Source organism: Meles meles, chromosome 4 (assembly GCF_922984935.1).
Source record: "Meles meles chromosome 4, mMelMel3.1 paternal haplotype, whole genome shotgun sequence".
NCBI classification, from domain to species: Eukaryota; Metazoa; Chordata; class Mammalia; order Carnivora; family Mustelidae; genus Meles; species Meles meles.
In genome coordinates, this window is record NC_060069.1 from 133,776,910 (window position 1) to 133,792,226 (window position 15,317).

Consider the following 15,317-nt stretch of genomic DNA (forward strand, 5'->3'; position numbering starts at 1 on the left):
TTTCCACCTTTTATAGCCCTCTCAAGTAGGTACCAGGATTCCCATTTTTACAGATGAAAACACTGAGCCTCAGGCAGATTGAACAACCCACACAAGGTCACAGAACTATAAAATATGACTACAAAATGCGAACTGCAGCATCCTGGCTCAGATCTTCTGATTCAAAACCTAGAAGACTTGCAACAGGATTCTAGTAAACAAGAGTGGAAATAAATTGAAATAAGCCATGTTGTAGCAAACAAGTTGAAAAACAAAGCTGATAGTATTGTTTCTTCTTAGGTAAATAACTTCGTAATATAAGCAGGTGTGTATCGCCTGAATCAATAGATAAGAGCCCATAGTATACAAATTTACTACGAATTTCTGAATTTCTTGTTTCTTTGATCCATTAGATTAGTCATTCTTTTGCAATGACATCATCTGAGTTTTTTAGGAAAAGTGAGTTTAGAAAAGACCCCAGGTAATCTGATTCGTCATCATATTCATAATTGTCTGTGTTACTGAAAATATCACTATCGACAGATAACATCATCAAAATGAGTCTTAACCTGGTTTTAACGGAACCCCTCCCCCATTCAACTTAAAGGGGCAAAAAAGAGAGAGATTATTCCCACAGAGAAAACTCATCCTGTATCAACCAATACTGTCTGATCATGTCTCCCTGTCTCCCTACAAGCTGGCTTTGGCTCTTCTGCAGTCAGTAATGAACTGCTTCCGACAGAGCCTCGCCCTTCCCCCTCGCCCCCCCCCCCCCCGCGTCTATTTAAATTCAAACATGCACAGCTCATGTATAAGCAAACAGGTGCAGGGATCAGGGGGCTGCCAAACCCGGAGCAGGCAGGAGGTACATGTGTATCTCGCTGATTGTGGCACACCACTGATAGAAGGCGACAAGCCCAGACAATGGGGAGGGTCAGTAGGTGGTTCTTTGATTTCTGGGGCTTCCTGACAGGGCTGGGAGTCTGCAGCTCATAGAAGAGCTCTACCCTAGAACATTTAAGTGGCGGGAAGGAAAATTTTAAATGACCTGAACAGCAGCAGCCCGTGCTTTCTAATCACTGCCTTCAGCAGAGCCGTACCTGAGTGTTGACCTCAGACACTTAAAGATACCCGAAGTCCCAAACCGTGCCCGACGTTCCTCGGAATTTTCCATGAACAGCAACAATGGCGCACTTGACACACAAACAGACGTGGAAGCATGCTGTGAGATTTTTAAATCCTTTCTTAACAATGAGCAAGGATTGATTAGAAACTGAGACTGGGGGCGCCTGGGTGGCTCAGTGGGTTAAAGCCTCTGCCTTTCACTCAGGTCATGATCCTAGAGTCCTGGGATCGAGCCCCACATCCAGCTCTCTGCTTGGCAGGGAGCCTGCTTCCTCCTCTCTCTCTCTCTGCCTGCCTCTCTCCCTACTTGTGATCTCTATCTGTCAAATAAATAAATAAAATCTTAAAAAAAAAAAAAAAAGAAAAAAAAAGAAACTGAGACTGTTGTCAGGGTGTTTATTGTACCTGTAGAAGCAGTCTTTTCCTATCAACACTTTCACACAAGTTTATGCTGCATTGATTTCAGGTCTCTTCATCAATGATTACGTTCACTTGATGATGCGGGTAGAGCCATAAAAATGACCTCCTTACACCATTAGAAGTGTTACCTTGTTATATTTCATCTTAAAAGACTGGGGCGCCTGGGTGGCTCACTGGATTAAAGTCTCTGCATTTGGCTCAGGTCATGATCTCAGGGTCCTGGGATCGAGCCCCACATCGGGCTCTCTGCTCAGCGGGGAGCCTGCTTCCCCCCACCACCTGCCTCGCTGCCTACTTGTGATCTCTCTCTCTCTCTGTCAAATAAATAAATAAAGTCTTTAAAAGATCTATCATGGCTCTACAGTTTGCCTACTTTTAAAGCATGTGGGAATACACTGAAACACATAAAGGTTATGCAGAGTTTTAGTAACATTTTTAAATAGTGTCTCCCTTAACTTATAAAGCAATTTAGATATTTGTATTTTTATGCCTTATAAATGCATATAACCTACAACGCAGTATTTTCCCTTGAGAAAATTAGCTACAGGAATCATAGTTATATCTTAGAAAATTCAACTTATTTTTTTGTAACCATAAACATTATGGCCAAAATGTTCAATTATCAAACATGTCTCCCTTGAATTGGTATTCATGCAGTTTTATCTTAATTCTTTTTAGCAGATCAAGAGAGGATGAACACCTTTTACTTTGAGAACTTCTATGTTGGATTTCCTTAGCTCCTAGGGATGTGCGGTCTCTACATTGTCCGTGGAGCCCATGTTCACCCAGCTGAGCTGCACTCCGTCACTCTTCAGAGCTCTACTGTGGCCATACCAGACTCTAAGATATTGAAGCCCACAAATTTCCCCGATTCATTTTCAGTGTGAATCCGAACGACTTCATTATTTACAATATCAATATTTAAAAGCAAATGGCAAAAGATAAATATACCAGGGACATCGACCGCTTCCTACAATGATCCACATTTTTACATTTTGATAGATTAAAATAAGACAAAACAAATGCTCAGAGAAGTGTCTACTGGCCATTTTTATCATCACGCTCTACTGAGCAAGGTATTAATAAATAATTACTGCACAGCCTCACGCCATCTTCGATATTTGAGCCCTGACCCTGATTGAGAACAAAATATATCTAAGTTTATCATAAAGCTTACATCTCGGAATTGATAAAAATTCTTACTTCCATTGATCAAAATTCTACTTACTTCCACCTTCTTCTCCCAGTTAGCTTTTTATACTTCCTAAAAATTAGTAATACAACTTCATACTAGAACTCCAGAGCCATATATCTGGTCATCATTTTACCTGTAGAGCAAAATATTACTATATTTTATTCAATATTTCATTGAAGCTAACAAAGTTTACTTAAACTGTGTTAATCTTTTTTTTTCTTTTCAAACCATGTTATGTACATGATTATTATTTATAACATACAAAAGTAAAAATATAGTATCATTTTTTCAGTAGAACATTCTGGGAAGAAAGCTCCCATGAAGAAATCATACATGAAACATGTTTTTCAGAATTTTTAAGTTTTTAGAGGTACCTGGGCCGTTCAGTCAATTAAGTGACTGACTTCTGATTTTGGCTCAGGTCCTGACCTCAATGTCCTTGAGTCAAGAGTCTGCTTGAGATTCTCTCTTTACTTCTCCCTCTCTCCCTCCCTCCACTCACGAGCTTTCTCTCCCTCTAAAGTCAGTAAATAAGTCTTAAAAAAAATAATTCAAGGGGCGCCTGCATGGCTCAGTGGGTTAAGCCACTGCCTTTGGCTCAGGTCATGATCTCAGGGCCCTGGGATCAAGTCCCACATCGGGCTCTCTGCTCAGCAGGGAGCCTGTTTCCTCCTGCTCTCTCTGCCTGCCTCTCTGCCTACTTGTGATCTACTGCCAAATAAATAAATAAAATCTTTTTTAAAAATAAATAAATAAATAAATAATAATTTAAAAATTTTTAGAGAGGAAACATGTTCACATATGAAATACTCATGAAGAAAACTGATGAGACCATTATCAAGAGTTAAATTATGTGGGGGAAAAACTAAGTTCAATGGGACTTCAAAGCAGATAGGGTCAAGACAATGGATTTTTGGGAGAGTAAGTCTTGATACAGGAACTACTATTCAATTTTTATTGTAGGTCATATTTAAGAGAAAGAAAATGAAGGGTAAACTGGTTAAACAAGAAAAGGCATTGAGTCAGAAATAAACATTAACATAAGTGAGAGATGAGGGGCGTGGTCTGTATAGAGAGCCATTTCCTGAGAGAAATTATGAAATAAAAGGGTTTCACAAATAAAGTGGGGTCAGATGATGCATGGCATTCATAGTCGGTCACTGAAGGTTCGTCTTTTTATTTTTTTTAATTTAATCTGACGAATGATGTGCTTTAAGAAAACTGTCAAGGAGAAAGGAAATTTTTCATGACAATAAATTGTCAGGAAATTTATAGCATGGAATAGAATACCAAAAAGTGTAGAAAAGGTATGAATAAGTAGGAGGATATCAGAATAGTGACTATGAAAAACATGGACTGGAAATGAATGTCAGAGTAATTCTGGAAGAATACCAATATTTATATATCCACGAATTTAGCAAAAATACACAAATATTGGATTGAAGTGGGGATAACATGCTTTACTTCTTATTGTCTTTATTTGGTTAAAATTGGTCCCCAAGTATTAAATACAGCTGAAGAAGGCAGTGTGTTATATAGATCTTTTAATAGTTATACAGATAAAACCAGAGAGGGAGACAAACCATAAGAGGCTCTTAATCTCGGAAAACAAACTGAGAGTTGCTGGTTGGGGTGGGGGGAGGAGTGGGGTGGCTGGGGGATGGACATCGGGGAGGGTAGTGCTATGGTGAGTGCTGTGAATTGTGGAAGACTCATGATTCACAGACCTGTACCCCTGAAACAAATAATACATTATATGTTAATAAAAAATAAAAACAAAAAATATGCAAAGTGACATCTAGCACTGTAAGTGGATGACTTGTGTGGTATGTCAGGTATCTCAAAAAGTTGTTTTTTAAAAAAATGGTGTCAGGGGGGTGAATTGTGGAACGACCATAAAGCATTACAGTTAGAGGTTTGCTTCTATTGCTTGCTTGTGTTAAGATACACAGAGCCCAGATTCAAATTGGCTTTCCCAATTAATGTAACCTTAGGTGAGTTTCTTCATTTCTCCTGGCCTCAATCATTTTTGTTTTCCAATGACTGCTGGGGGACAAGCTCTGTGCTGAATGTTGGGGAAACACGCTTCTCATCTGTAAAAACACCCTACCCTGAGCTATGCCAAGGCCAGAATGAGATTCTGCATGGGCTTAGCCTGGCATTTGACCCACCTCAAGCCCTGGAAAAAGGCAGCTGCCTTCCCTTACTCCGATGGCAAGCTCCAGAAGGCTCCCTTTTAAAGCAAATAGAGAATTGATAGACCCTGTGCTCCTTGAAGGCACCCAAGTGTGAGGAGGAAGTGAAGGGACAGAACTTCTCCCTCCATTAATCCTGGTAGGGAAGCCCAAGAACTGACTTGCCTGCGACTTAGACCATTTATTTTGTGTTCCACGTGTAGAAGAAATAGGCTCCAGTAGCACACAAAGCCAATGTCACAAAATCATCAGACAAAGCTACCTTTCAGACTTTGCCATTTCTCCTTCTAAAAAAGTTAATTCTATTTTATTAGCATTTCTATTAGAGTAATATACTTAATAATAGACTATCCCATATTGGCACTCCTCAAGAAATGGGTCACTTTAGAGGAAAAAAATAATCTCAATCTAGCTTTCTCTGAAGACATGTATGTGTTTACATGTGGGAATATGTGTTATATGCCTCAGGTATATAATTAAATAAACTTGTGTATACAAGGGTATTTCCACTATATATTCAAAGTGAAAGATATATTAAGAGTTTAAGACTATCAACTATAAGAATATTGTTTCCTGACAAAATTATCTTTTTAAAATCCGTATATTTAATTTTAAATTAAAACTTAAATCTTTAAAATTGGATAAAGGTGATCTTCGGATCTGACTATGTATGGTCATATGGATATTTCTAATAGGTTTTAGATACAGATGCAACAAATGGAGGGGATGAAAGAGAAAGAGAGATTTTTCCAAGTTTCGGTAACTTTCGATTTATAAGTATAATTTATAAGTAACTCAGTAACTTTCAATTTATAAGAATGCAGAAGTGTGGGGGCACCTGGGTGGCTCAGTGGGTTGAAGCCTCTGCCTTCGGCTCAGGTCATGATCTCAGGGTCCTGGGATCCAGCCCCGCATCGGGCTCTCTGCTCCGCAGGGAGCCTGCTTCCTCCTCTCTCTCTGCCTGCCTCTCTGCCTAGTTGTGATTTCTCTCTGTCAGATAAATAAAATATTAAAAAAAAAAAAAAAGAATGCAGAAGTGTGCTAACTGGAGACTACTTTTAATTGAGTATACGGTCTTCAGTCATTTTGAGAGTACATTAGCTGAATGATTTGCCAGCTTTTCCAATCAGTAAACACATAGTATAACATAAGAGTAGGGGACACCATGGTGTTAGCACCATTTCTCCAATAGAGTTTTACCCAAGGATGCAGCAGAAATGAAAAATCATTCAGTAAGCCTGTTTGGTCTGCCTCTAATTTATCACGGCTTACATCTCTTGCCTGCCAGCAAGCCGAATTCATACGTTATTGTCCCAAACCTGTCACTTCCTGGACTGCTTTTTAATCTTCCTCCCTGAATTACATTCAGAAAGGTCACTGCTATCCAATTAGAACCTTATCAAAGATGCACACGCAGTCCGGATTCACGCTTATCGAGAATGGGTCATAAATCCAGAAACTGCACATCACAAAGTGCCATTACCATAATGAATAACTGAGGAGGGGATAAAAAAAAGAGTGACAAAACACCTGTGTATTTTCCAGTCTTTGACTCCCTTCTTGGGGGTATCGAGAAAGGGGAACAACTAGAATGCAGGCAACAGGGCACAGAGAAGAAAAGAAGAAACAGCAACGGTCCTCAAGAGCATCAGCATGAGCATGTCGTTCTGCCTGAAGACATATATGTCTAGGAACAGCGAGTGATGATAAAATACGCATATCTATTGTGAGAAGCTTATGTATTTCACTTTAGAATATAAAGAAGGAGTGAGTGCTACTTGGCCAGAACATAGAAATATATACCCACAACACTTTATACTTCTATACAGACTTTAATTCTTAAGAATCTGAGATAAATAGGACTCGCTACAAGATTAGGTCAGATTATGCATTTCAGGAAATACATAATACACTTTCTTTTTAATCCTAGATTACCACATTGGGCCATAACTTTCTGGCAAAGTGACAGTTTCTTTCATCCTGAAAGCGAATGTCCCACTGACAATCTATCACAGCATACCTGTAGGTAACCCACTACCCAACATACACAGGATGTGGTAAATAAACATTTTGATTTAAACAAGTGAGAAGGGAGGATGGGATATTTTCTTTCATTTTATTGAGATATAATTGGCATTCAGCGCTGTGTAATTTTAAAGTGTACAGCACAGTGACTTGCCAGTAAAGATTCACTGAGCAGGAAGGAGTTATTGCCTTCTTTTTTTTTTAAGATTTTATTCATTTATTTTGAGAGGGAGAGAAAGAGTATGAACGGAGAGGGAGAGGGAGAAGCAGACTTCCCTGCTGAGCATGGAGCCCAACTTGGGGCTCGATCCCGGGACTCTGGGACCCTGGGATCATGACCTGAGTAGAAGGCAGACGGTTAACCAACTGAGCCACCCAGGTGCCCCAGGATTTATTACCTTCTAAGAAGATAAGAAAGTAGAATTTCTAAAGATTTTTCTTCCAACAGTAAGTCTTTAGAGTATTTATAACAAGTGAGGCAAAGAATTTTAGGAAAATATCTGATTATACAAAGAAAAGCACCCCATTTTAACCTCCCGCCATATTCTCTTATATTAAAGTGCTGGGACACCTGAACCCGGGCTAGACTCACATGTTGACAGGAGTGTGGGAATTCTTATAACCGAAGACCATTCGAGCACAAACTCTCCATTGCTAATGTGTTTGTGATCTGCTCTCTTCACGTTTTCAATGTCAGTTACCATCGCACTCACTAATGCATATTTCTATGAATGCTGATTCCAGGGAGACTGGGAGGTACTATATAATTAAATGTAAATGCATCCCTGACTTAATCAGAGCAGTGCTGATTTAATATCAAATTTATCATATGAAGGAAATACCTCTCTCCTTACCCCTTCACTGTTTAGTGAACAGAGCTGTGTGTCTTTATCCCTCTGATGGTCTTAGCCAAGTTTTTCATTCACCCAGAATCCAGTTATCAAAGAGCATCCTTTGCGCTCCACTCAGCTTTAAAACATTTCATCTCCCTCTAGAAAACTAAGCTGGGTTCAGAAAAAAATCCCACTCCATCGAAGGCACTACAAGGTCATGCTGTTAACAGAAGCATTTGCATTCCGTCAGGGTGCTCATAGTCCATGTTTAACAAGCGGAATGTAATTGTCCATTCGTGGAGCTTAAAATTACAAAATCTCCCCAGAACCATATATCTGCGGTTGACAAAGGCAGGGCACACAGCCACCCTTCCTTTATCCCCCCCTGCCTCCAGTTTTCCGTAGGGTTCTGAATTTCAGCTGGTCACGAGGAAGTAAAGATATACTCCCAGTTTTTTGATGTTGACAAGCATGTCATCTATAACTTGGGCTCTGACATGTGGCGTTGTCAGGATTTGCCTTGATGGGAAAGTGATTGACCTTTGCTCATAATTATCAAAACAAGGGGAAGAAAAGTGACTAGAGAGGCAGCTGCTACTTCGGCTGCTGTCCAACTTCAGAGAAAGTGGGGACGAGAGGTCTTTTTAAAACGTCTGAGCGCCAAAGACATGGCCGACAGGAGCACAAAGCTGTACTGAAAGTGGACATAGAATTAACACGGATGTGCTCTGCACAGGCGTTCTGCTGGAAGGATGGGCTGATCTTTCTTGCTCAGAACTGTTAAGTTATTTGAACTGGCTTCCAATCTGCCTTACACAACCACACTTCCCAAACCACTCAAGGGACCCAAGATTCAAAAACAAACTCAAGGCAGTAAATCGTATCTCCATGGTTAAGCCCTTAAAATGTTGGCATATACAATTGCAGCAAGGCTGCTTAGGAGTACTGACTGCGTAAGTTTTGGTTGGCAGTACTGTTCCAAGGACAGCCTATTGCTGGATCTAAAATGCAGCAATTTTAAAAAGTGAATGGAGTATTACTAATGGTATTAAATACATGAAAGACTTTATATTTCATTAAAATATTCAGAAGATTTTTTTTTTTTTTTTTTGGTCTAATACCAGGTTTGTAACATCAGGATATTGTTCGTATGTATCTAAATTTTTCTTGTATATATTCGTTTGCATCAGGGCTGTGGGGAGCAGCTTGTCTTCATGCTGTATTCTTGAGAATCACCAGGAAGAACTGAAACGTAGACTTTCAGCCTCTTCCTCGACCGCTCTTTTTGTTTGCTCTCTACTCAACCACATTTTCCTATAGACCCAGAGGTTAGAACTGCTCAGATCGCTCCTGACCATTTTTCCTTTAGTAGAATATAATTTTATAATCAATTTTCATTTCACAAAAATTTTAGATTTTTTTTTTTTTTTTTTTTTAAGATTTTATTTATTTATGACAGAGAGAGATCACAAATAGGCAGAGAGGCAGGCAGAGAGAGTGAGAGGGAAGCAGGCTCCCTGCCGAGCAGAGAGCCCGATGCGGGACTCGATCCCAGGACCCTGAGACCATGACCTGAGCCGAAGGCAGTGGCTTAAACCACTGAGCCACCCAGGCGCCCTCACAAAAATTTTAAAACACCATTCAATGGCTAACTTATGGTCTAGCCTTGACCCCTTGTACTATTCAACACAGACCCGGACATTTTTCTTTCTTCACAACCAGACGCTTCTGACCTTGTGTCCACGCATGTGTTTTCTCCTTGCAAAGAGTGGAAAGCTACGGTTTGCTAAGCCTCCTTCAGCTCTGGAATTGTTCCTGTTACTCCACATTCGGCTCGCTTGCTCGTGGCCACTTTCTGGCATCAAACAGAACACAGAAACAGTCCTTCCAAGTCTTTTCACCTCTGTTATCAGTTATACTGTTGACTTAGAACTAAAATGGAACATTAAACAGGGGATAAACACACACACAAGGTTTTTAAAAACTTCTTCCACCTGGCACCTTTAGGGACTTTTAATCATCATTTCAGTCCTTCTATTGGTTTCTTCCTATAATGACTGGTCTCTCCCTTCTGCTGATCACAGTCCACGCTGTATCTCTAACATAAAAATATGTGTCAGAGTACTCTAAACTAGATACACAAAAGATTCTGTAACAGTTTGTGTATTTGTATTTAAAAAGATCTTCTCCATTCATGATTTTGTCATTATCTTAAAAGTGTCAGGGTACCTAAATTATTATTGAGAACAGGGTCCTTAAACCATATTTCAGTAGTTTGGTGAATTAAGCGTATGCAGGAGACACTAGGATGCATTGGACTCTCCTTGATAGCATGAGTAATTAACTGTATTTTCACAAAATAGAATGACAATGAAAAGAGACTGTGGTTATTCAACAGATTTTGTGTGTTTGGGGGCACAAATTAAAGAGTAAATGAAAGCTAGTAGAGAAACTAGAAGTGTTTATGGTATTGATCTGAAGAAATGGACTATATCTTCAAATAATCTGTCATTATTATAATAATTCAGAAACTGTACACTGCAAGGGAAATTTCGGAAGAGCTAAGAAAGAAAGTTGATGATAGTCTCTCAGATTCAAATGTATGTGAGAGTCAATTATGTGTTCAAGTCTTCCATAGTGTCTAGAATATCGTGAATGCTAAAACTTTGTGTTAAATTTAGTTGTTTTTTACTTGAAGGCTCTGCACAGAGACCTTCTCTGTCAAGGTCACTGTGGTTATGGGGATAGCCTAGTTCTAAGAGAGGAAGAATTCTGAATACCCTGGGCTGCATTTCACTCATTGAATTTTCACCTTAGACATACAGGACTGAGCAAAGTACATCTCCCCCTCCACATCTCCTTATGGGAAAATCGACACTTAGGAACAGGTAGCCATTTAGAGCGTTACTCTTTTTTTTTTTTTTAAAGATTTTTTTTAAATTTTTTTTTTGTTTATTTGACAGACAGAGATCACAAGTAGACAGAGAGGCAGGCAGAGAGGAAGGGAAGCAGGCTCCCTGTTGAGCAGAGAGTCCGATGCGGGGCTCGATCCCAGGACCCTGGGATCATGACCTGAGCCGAAGGCAGAGGCTTTAACCCACTGAGCCACCCAGGTGCCCCTAGAGCGTTACTCTTAAGCACAGACTTGTTTGTGCTCGCTGGTCTGTGCAATTAGAATCCCCTAGATAACGGGGCAAGAACTGCCCTCAAAATTGGTGGAGTAGAGTCAGAGTTTTAACAACTTTGATCGTCATTTAGTTTTTGATTTCTCAAGTCACAAAAAGTTAAATGCAAATTAAGGAAAAATTAAATTTAAGATATTATATACATCCTATCATTAAATCCCCTTGTGATGGCTTTCCTTCCTTGGGAAATGCTCAGAAGTAACATGATAATAGTTACTTTAAAGAACAGTAGTCTCCTGGGGCTCCTGGGTAGCTCAGTCACAAAGTGTCTGCCTTCAGCTCAGGTCATGATCCCAGGGTCCTGGGCTCGAGCCCTGCATCCAGCTCTCTGCTTGGTGGGAAGCCTGCTTCTCCCTCTCCCACTCCCCCTGCTTGTGTTCCCTCTCTCACTGTGTCTCTCTCTGCCAAATAAATAAGTAAAATCTTAAAAAAAAAAAAGTAGACTTTTTAGTAAAATCATCAAGATTTTACTAAATCTTACATCACCTAGGCATTTTTAAGACTAGAAAAAAACATATTTTCTTGCCTTTTCTTAGTTACATAAAAAGATGAAAGATACGGAGGTACGAATTAAATAGTACTTAATACAACTAAGATATATTATTCTCCAGAGGAACAACGATTAAGAAGCAACAATTCAGCGCCTCTTAATGGAACATAGTACATTAGCATTTTATGAAATTCTTTAAAAAATTTTAAGAAATTCTGTCTGACTCAAGCCAAGATAAAATTTTAATTTAAAAAATCTATTTCTTTATGAAGAGGACTCTCAGGTTTATTCTGAAGTTCTCTTATAATCCATTTACTTCTGCCATAGTTAAGAATAACATTTTGCTTTTGGAATTCATCACCCTGTAATACAATATTCTGTGTACAACCTGGAAATGAGAAGTATTTGCCAGAAACCAATCATGTACACAAACTCCCAAGTCCAGAATATTTTAAAAAGAGGTAAAGAGGTGAGAAGCACATCTTTACTACTGCTACTATCTCTGTATATTGTGCTACAGAAAATTCCTTTCAGACATTAAGTTAAGAATCATGAATGCATGTTTAAGTTTGGGAACAAACATTGCTACACAGAAAGTTCAGATGAGAACTCTCGGCAGTTATACGTCTGCTCTCAATATTTGCCTTTTCTTTATTCCCCCATTTATGTTAACATGGAGTACCATGAGTTATTACATGAGGCAAAGAGTTAGAAAATCATTTAAAATAAAGTCAGTCTCTTCAAGACCCTTTGTGCGAGTTACGAGAAAATTTAGAAGGGTAGCTAAGCCCAATGTTTCCGCAACCAGAGGTATTATTTTAAGATCCCACTTTGTCTGGAAATCTAGATTTGATTGTAGAGCTAGAACGAAGACAGACCATGATAGATTTCAAATAGAAGATCAACTCAGAACCCCAACAAAGTACCATGTTACTGTCTGACTCTCATAAAACTTTTCACATATCATAAAACTAAAGTTTAAACTCCATCATTGCCAACAATTAAAAATCATAACCCAGGAGTTTTCCATGTTGAAGGTTGCCAGTAGTATTGTCAACAGTGTGTAATTGCCGCACACGGCCCTCAGGACCGGCTTCGAGGCTGATCTATGAACCACTCAATCCCACAGCTGTCAAAGCACTGATACCAACTGCAGTTAATGACGCCGCGTCATCTTCTAGCTCCTGTACCTGCCGCCTTGCAAACAAATAGCCACAACAGCAACGGGGTGAGGTGGGGGGGTGTTGGGGGGAAGGGTGCTCAGCAAACAGCAGATACCATATTTATCATAATCACTATGATCCACGGTAGAGGAAAATCAATTTCTCTTAATCGAGTAGAGTGACTTATTAAGGGTTATGAGTCCTGGCTGGATAGCTGTACTGATTTGATTATGTTGGGAGGGAAATTAGCAGTGGCCTCCTACACAGTCTTTTCCTTTGTCTTCAGGCTCAGAGTTTGTTATTAAATTATTATCTTATAAAAGCCTTAGTGAGCAGGTCATGCTTTGATCAAGAGGAAACTGAGAAAGTGCTGAAAGGTTTCAGAAGTGCTGACAGGTAGCGATGTGAACACTCACAACAGCCTCACTGCAAAGCCGTTGGTTTGCAATTGAACGGGTGTAGACTGCGCATATGCCCAGGTCAACACTGGAACCTTCTTGAAAGAACCCCAGTATAAGCTAACCTCTGTCCTTTGATTCCCCCCTCCTGTTTTTCATACTACAGTCTCAGACATCTGGAAAGCAAGACACCTTGTTATGTTGCCTGAGAAGAATAGATCAGTAGGTTAAAAGATACTTACATGTTTTTAATCATTAAAGAACACTTTGACCAAAATCAGTGGCAAAAAATAAAAAATGAAGTGTGCATTTTTTTAAACCCTCCATATTTTTATTTTTATTTTTTTTATTTTTTAAAGATTTTATTTATTTATTTGACAGAGAGAGAGAGAGATCACAAGTAGGCAGAGGGGCAGGCAGAGAGAGAGGAGGAAGCAGCCTCCCTGTGGAGCAGAGAGCCCGATGCGGGGCTCGATCCCAGGACCCTGAGATCATGACCTGAGCCGAAGGCAGCGGCTTAATCCCTCCATATTTTTAAAAGGTCACAAATCATGCACAAAAAGTGGAAAAGATGCTGTGGAAATAACTTTACAAAGTATTTCCTCACAAGAACCACCTCTCCTTGCCTTCTTATCTCTGATGCAACTCTTGGGAAAGAAAACAGAAAAAATTTCGGTTGTTTTCACTTTTGTTTTTCTGAACAGTTTTGGTTGGAATTTTACAAACGTGTGAGTACTACCAAAATTATTTCCCTCTTAGTAAATACAGAAATAGTAAAATGATTAGGTATCTCTTCCAACATATTTAACAACCAAATATGACAGATTAGTAAAAACTACCATCCTTTGTAAATAGATCTATTTTATAAGTTATCTGCATGTACAACCAAATATGTACAATTTTTCTTAGTAATAATATTTCAAAATGTCAACAAAAATTACCGGGTGAATTTTTGTTAGGAGTAAGCATTAAAAAATTAAAGGAATCCCAAGACATAATGTGTTTTAGTTGAGCAAAACACTAGATTTCTTTCTGTTTCTCTTTTGCAAAATACCATAACCCATGAGATGTACATGATTCCTTTGAAAATCATACACTTGTGTTTTATACATGTTAGATTTCAAACATTTGGTCAGTATATAGCTATGATTTCTTTTGATGGTCTCTTAAAGGAGTTGCAGTCTAGTTTCCTCATGAGTGAAGTTTTATTGTTAGTATATGATATTAACAATGGAATGATGCAATTCTTAGAAATAGGACAGTCTGGGTTCCATAATTTTTTGTTACTTTGAAAATCACACATATATTCTCTGTTTCCTCTCTCCAGTGGCCTCATCATTGTCCCCTCAAGAAATACCTGACATAAAATGAAAAATTTTTATCCCATAATCTCCCTTCACATTTCAACCCTCACTTAAATGGCTTTTGGTCTCCATCATCCAGAAAAAAATTGAAATTGTACTTATAAACCATAATTGTTGCAAAATGTTTCAACCACGCATTTTATCACATAATTAAATAAATACAGCAAGATTAAAGGAAACAGGAAGTTAAAAGTTATTTATATGCTTGTTTATTTCATATGTTGCATTCTAGAAAAAATTAACAGACATCTTTCCATTCATTTCTCTCGGCATATTTTCATTTTTTTGCATATATTCATTTTTATAACCCTGCAACCTAGCATACAGCCCAACACACAGAAGATGTTCAAAAGATACTCATTGAATTAAACTCAACGATACTATAGGCATATCAAGCATGGTTTACATGAATTATTTTCTCTCTTTAGAATTTTCGTTTCGGTTAGTAGTCCTCATTTTTCTTGCAGTTCCAATTACTGGAGACATTTCCATACTCTAGAGACTAAAGACTGCTATACTTAAAAAGTCAGTGGTCAAAAGAGATTTAATGACTGGATAGAAACTTCCATTAGCCTATTAGGAATAATGAAAATTTTCCAAATCTACTGATACGTAGTTCATCTATTTCATCTAACGTCTATAAAGGCATTTTTGGCTGATCAAGCAGTAATGAAGAGTGGCTTTTTCATAAGGGCTTTCCCTGTGGTATAAACAATTATATTTGTGAGTATAATGATAGCCCCGTCCAAATAGCCCTTTCTCAGAGTTAAAACTACTATCGCTAGTTTGATGATAAATTTGAATCTGATAAAATTGACACATTACACCAAAAAGACCATATTAACCAGAGAGAGTTAGAGAAACATTTGCTACTGAGCTCTATGCAGCATCATTTTATTGCTTATCAGTCAATAATCGCCAAACATATTCGAGTACTCTGTCTTC

At 38.7% G+C, this 15,317-nt stretch overlaps 1 protein-coding gene across 25 annotated transcripts in view; it reads right to left on the reverse strand.

Annotated features, from left to right (window-relative positions):
- Positions 1-15,317, reverse strand: part of ROBO2 (roundabout guidance receptor 2) — a 1,322,570-nt gene that overhangs the window by 484,715 nt on the left and 822,538 nt on the right. The gene's annotated exons all lie outside the window — the stretch shown is intronic.